This window comes from Echinops telfairi, unplaced genomic scaffold (genome assembly GCF_000313985.2).
Source record: "Echinops telfairi isolate 266 unplaced genomic scaffold, ASM31398v2 ScPeMD7_443;HRSCAF=831, whole genome shotgun sequence".
NCBI lineage: Eukaryota > Metazoa > Chordata > Mammalia > Afrosoricida > Tenrecidae > Echinops > Echinops telfairi.
In genome coordinates this window covers 69,164,750-69,170,749 of record NW_022104341.1, presented here as the reverse complement: position 1 = coordinate 69,170,749, position 6,000 = coordinate 69,164,750, and the positions used below count along the sequence as shown (strand labels likewise).

The 6,000-nt window shown below is 44.3% G+C and overlaps 1 protein-coding gene across 2 annotated transcripts in view; it reads right to left on the bottom strand.

Moving 5' to 3' along the window:
* The window catches only part of DAB1 (DAB adaptor protein 1), a 1,456,966-nt gene that overhangs the window by 824,901 nt on the left and 626,065 nt on the right, over positions 1-6,000 (bottom strand). The gene's annotated exons all lie outside the window — the stretch shown is intronic.

Sequence of the window (6,000 nt, the reverse complement as noted above, 5' to 3'; positions counted from 1 at the left end):
GTGCCCTGTTCCCTCCGTGCCACCAACCCAGTCTCTCCCCACCCTGTTTCTCCCTCCTCCCCCCCACCGCCCTACATGCAGATATGTGGTGCCCCTAAATAGCTGATGGTGACTACATTTTGGGATTTCATTAGATAGGCGTAGTTGATCAAATCATTGTCCATATGGTCCAACGTAGTCTCCAGGCTCCCTCTCCTCCCTGATGGGTAAGTTGATATCACGTTGTGGGTCTTTCTGGCACAGCCAACCACCAAATCACATCCCTTACATTTTGGGGTAAAAAAACTTGGGATGTTCTGAGCACAGCTCTTTCACTCTTGTTATTCTTTAGTAGGTGAAGTTTCTCAAATAGCAAGAGAATTCCCTGTTGACTTCTGTAAAAAAAGATTTGCACTAGCCTAGCTCTCCTCGTATAGGAGTTCTGCCTATAATCCCAGACTCTTCTCCATCAAGAGGAAACTATCTTCTGAATTTGGGGCATATGAATACACCCAGAGGTGCATTAAGTGACTTCAAATAGGCTCCAACTCCTATCACCCCCATGCACAATACCCAGAACACTGCCTGGCCCTGCTCTATCCCCACAATGACTAGGCTTGAGCTCACTGTTGCAGCCACCATGTCCGTTCATCTCCTTGAATGGCTTCCTCTTTACACCGACTCTCCTTCACCAAGCATAAGGCCTTGCTCCAGCAATTGGTCTCTTGTGAGAACCAGGCCAACATATGTGAGTCAAAGTCTTGTCATCTTTGTTTCATATATACTTTTTACCAAACAAAACTCAAGTTCACCACCACTGAGTTGATTCTCACTCATATAGACACCATTATATAAGTACTTAATAGGAGATACATATGACAAAGGCAAAAAATAATCATCTGCAGGAGGGAGACCATAAGCATGAGGACATAAGAGTGTCCAAAGGATTCACAGACACTCAGAAGACAAAAGGAAAAGGACACAGGAAACAAAGGAAACTGATACAAAATTGAGAGTAATGGCAGATAAACACAACACCTCCACACTCAGGATTACAGAATGGGTGGGGGTTTGCAAGAGTGGGGCTTTATGATGCATGCTGTTATTGATTAGGAAACTTTAAAAGATTTGTTCAGAGCTACCAAACAAAGATATGACGCAACAATGTGACCCCAGTACCCCAATTTCCATCAAAGGCAAGGAGAGACTGTCTTTTCCTGTATGGGGTGGGGGAGTGGAAGCAAATGTACTCCGCCTGACTGCAAAGCTTTTTACATTGCTGGTCAATGATCAGAAAGCGAGCTTCAGGCTGGAACTATGTTCTCTCACGGCCATTCAGTTGACGGGATTCCAGTGATATTACAGCCATCTGACAACGTAGGGCTCAGTATGTAAGCTCTACTACAAATCAAACCTCAACCACCACGTGGCAAGTGCTCTCAGTTCTGGAACCAGTTCTGTAAGTCTTTGTGGATGTATCTCCATCATGGTCCTAGCCCGCCCCTTCTGGAGTCCAGTCTGCAACCAGGGTGGACTGCTTCACCACCAATCATCATTAAGGGTGGAGACTTCCTTAGTCTATGTAAACATAATGGCTGCGAAACCTTTGGTCACGAATATGACCTCTGGATGGTTTGTTTCCCTCATGCTTGTCTTTGTCTTGCTTTTGTCCTGTTTAAGGCTTAATACAGGGTTCTTTATAAAATATGTTTGGATTTGGATTGATCCCCCCACTAAAACACATGATATAAAAATGCTCTCATTAAGTATTGAATGAATGAACACATGAAAGCAAGCAGTTCACACTTGAGTAGAAAATACGGTTGTTCAAGTACCTGATACAAACTAGAAGTTCTAGATGCTGTCCATGAGAGAGTAAACGCTAACCCAGGAGAGGCAGTACAGTGGTCAAGTGCAAGTGCTGTGGCCTGATATAAAGACAGCAGAGTGGCTCACCCCCTCACGTACCAGCCATGTTTTGCTTTTCTCAACTTGGGAAATGATGATCCTACTGCTACTATTGAGAGCTATTACCTACAGACATCCCTGCCCCTATTTTAAACAATAGTGAACGTCAGCAGAAATGACCACCTTCTCAGGAATACTTGATCCTAGAAGAGAGCAATGAGGATGGTCTCAAATAGCTGAACAAGACTAGTAGTGTGTTCTTCAAGACTCGCATTAAGATTCTCACCAATCCAAAGCTATTATATTGTAAATAATCAATCCATCCATCGGACCCCCCACCCCCCGCATTTTTAAGTTAATTCTGATTCATAGCAAGCTTATAGAAAAGAGTAGAGCGGCCACGTAGATGTTGGAAGTCTGTGTGTCTTCACAGAAGCGGACCACCCCCTCTTTCTCACGCTGAGCCGGTGGAGGTTTCAGAGCACCGGCTTTTGATTCTGTAGCTGGGTGTGTCTCCGGATCTTCTTCTTATGTTGTAAACTCTACTCTGATACAACCAGTCCCCGTCTTACACTTATCCAGCCAGACCCTAAGCCTTCCTACAAACGCTCCTTAATCTTCCCCTTCTGAGACAGTGAGCCTCGGGGAAGTGGTCATCTCGCCACGGTGACAGCTTAAGCAACGTCGCTGTTCTCTCTCAAGAGATGGTTTGGGCGGTCTACTGGGGACGCCGATAGCTGGCACTACTGCACAGACTATTTGAGAGGACAATGTTAGATAAGAAAAGAACAAACATGTAGCTTAAGGCCTGGCACTTGGTAAATACATTTTAAATACGACTAATTAATATTATCACTAGGATCAGAGAACAAGCATGTGAGTTCTAGCAAGGAAGCTCACTCATTTATCTATTCTGTTAACAAGCCACCATTACAGTAGCACACGTGGCTCGGTAAGAGGCCTTGGAGAAACAGATATGTAGTTTTTGCCTTTGAGGACGTGTAAATTAGGGAAGGAAAATTAAGAATTAAATTCAAAAGTGTAGCAAGAGTGTGTCTAACCAAGGTGAACAGGATGCATGAAGCAAATTAGCGGCGTCAAACTGTCTTCACTTTGCCTTGGAGGTGATGACCTTGGACATGAAGACTGGAGAAAAGAAGGTCCATTTCTACTTGGAAGAGTTGGTGAGCTGAATGCTGGAGATTCAACGGAAGTTTTTCAGATTGGAGGGTGAGTTACGGAAAGCCTTCCACTGAGAAGAAACAGGATGGGTATTGGATATACTAGGGATGGATTTAGAGAGCTTGACGTAGTTCTAAGACTGTCTGGTGATGCAGTGGCTAAATACCCAGCTGCTAATTGAAATGGCAGAGTTTGAACCCCCCCAGCAACCTACTGGGAGGAAAGACGTGATGATCAGCTCCTATAATGATTACAGCCTAGGATACTCTCTGGGATGTCTTAATCCTATCATAGGGGATGATGATGACTTTATGCCTTTGACAGCGCACAGAAATAAATTAATTCTAGTAGGCATTAGTGACTTTGTGGTAGAGTCCTTGCCTTCCCTGCAGACTACCTGAGTTCAATTCCCAGCCGATACACCTCAGGAGTAGCACCACCTGCCTGTTAGAAGATGTGTGTTGCTATGATGCTGAAAAAATTTCAATGGTCTTCCAGACTAAGAAAGACTAGAAGGCAAGGACTAGCAACCTGATTTCAGTAGCAGCAATCGGTAAAGGAAAAGCCTGTGTGTCATAACTGCCTGATATGCAACCAATCACAAGGCTAGCGAAGCACAGAGCAAGGGTTTGTTTAAAGGAAGTGCATGAAATCACCATAAATTGGAAGCTGACACAGAGGCAGCTAACCACCACCATCACCACTATCACCATGACAATTTAGTTCTACCCCATGACACTTGGGGAGGAGGCTACAGAGGTGCAGAACAACAGGCAGCTTTGGCTGAATGCAGAGGATCTTGGGCCTTATCTGAGAAAATGATCAGAATCATTATTATCATCACAGCCAAAGTGTAGTGAGCAGTGACTAAAAGCCAGGTGCTGTTCTAAATCCTTTTTATACATTAATCTCACTGAGCCACATGAATACCCTATGAAGAGATTTCTATTCTTACCCTTATGAATTTCCTCATATTTATGATCATGAAGAAAACTGAGCCATGGAAAATTTAAGGACCTTGTTCAAGGAGAATCATCCCCAAAGTGTAAGAGCCAAGTGGTCCATGGCCAAGTCCATGTTCTGAATTACTACTACTTTAAGTAAGAATCTACCTTTTCTGAAGTTAGATTCTTGTTGAGGAATTGTCACCGGGTCAACAAAGGAGGAAGAGATACCCGGGGTTAAAGCTAGGAATAGAGGACTGAGTAAATAGAGCTCGGTTAAGGTTTAGAGGATGTGGTGGCCATCGGGACGCCAATGATGGAGGGAAACCATCTGGAAGCAGGGAGCCCAGCGAGGAGACCTTCATGGAAATAGCCCAGGCTGGCAGTGACTCGATTTTCCATTCAATTTTAGAACCTGGAGAAGGTGTCTAGGTTCTCTTTATTCCCAAATATTTACTAACAGCCCGACCCCAAACTAAGCCCAGGGACTTCACGTGACAGGAAATTCAAGTCAGCGCATGGGCAGCGCTGTGTTAAAAAAATGGCAGGTCTAACTGCTCCATGGAGAAGTTTCCTAACCATAATTGATGCATTAAACCTCAGCAGCTATTTGTACGACTCCGTGCGCACCCACAGGAATAGCAGTTGGCGAGCGATGCTAAGCAAGGGCACCTATTAGACTAAGACAGCCTGTGTGTCACCTGCTCCTTCACATGTTATTACCTGGCTATTAGACGGCACATCTGTGATTCTCTGTGATCACAGGTAGGCTGGGGTGAAGGCACAATGGCCGTGATAAATGGCATTCTGTTCATATCACCAGGGGGCTAAAACTGCCCTGCCAGATCCCGAGGCCACAATCATGATGCACAGAGAGATGAGCAGCCTCTCTCCTAGTGGAGTGGTTGGAAGCATCCGCCTTAGTTCCTACATTTCACTCCCGAGTGCCACCTTTTCACAGGAGCTAGGCCCAGTACAACCCAGAGACGCAGACAGACAAACCTTGTCCAAGTTCTAGTTTCCAAGCTGAAGATTAAAAGGCAGTTATCAAGAGGCCTGGTAGTGTCGTGGTGATATGTTGCACTGTGATTCCCAGATTGGCCAGTTCGAAACCACCAGCAACTCATTGGGAGAAAGCCTGGGCTTTCTACTCTGTAAACAGTTACAGTCTCAGAAACCCAGTGACCGTTGCTATGAGTCAGCATGGGCTTGGCGGCTGTGAGAGTAAGATCATGGAGAGGCTAAAGGTCAGCAGTTCAAACCCACCAGCTACTCTCTGGAAGAAAGACCAGATTGTCTGCTTTCCTAAAAATTACAGCTTCCAAAATCCAATTCTATGCTATAGGGTCTCTATGAGTCAGCACTGATTTCATGGCAGTGGGGTGTGTTTGTTTGTTTGTTTGTTTTGGTGATGGAAGAAGAGTAGGCTTGTTGTGCTATGATCCTTGCTTTCTACTCTCCAGTCCTTCTCAGTACTAGTTGGCCAGGGTCTCCCTTTCTTATGGGGGGTCTGATACTGTTCATGCTGTACTGAATCCACTCAGAAACACTTTGACCTACAAGATATGGTCTGGGGTCAAAGCTGACCTTTGTGTGCTAGAGGATAGAGAATTATATATATATCTTTCTGTATAAAAAAAGTCAATTTTGCTTAATTTGCTTTGCTCTCTAACTTGGTCAGACAATATTCCTTGTGAAATACTTTAAAATGGATACTTGAAACTACTGTGAAGAGAGGTTGGGGACATAAGGGGTGTTGGAAACATTAAGGAAATCTAAGTTTTTTCCTGATTAGAGGTAGAGGGGTGGGGGTTGAATGGATCAATTTTGAAATGAACTAATTTTTTTGTAAGTTTCATTTCTAACCTACAGGGAAAAAATACAAAACAAAATAACTTAGAATACCCTTTCCACCATACAGCAGGTAGGCCCAGGAACAATGCCTAGTACACTCAGTCGGAAAAAGAGAAACCTGACCCATTTTCTG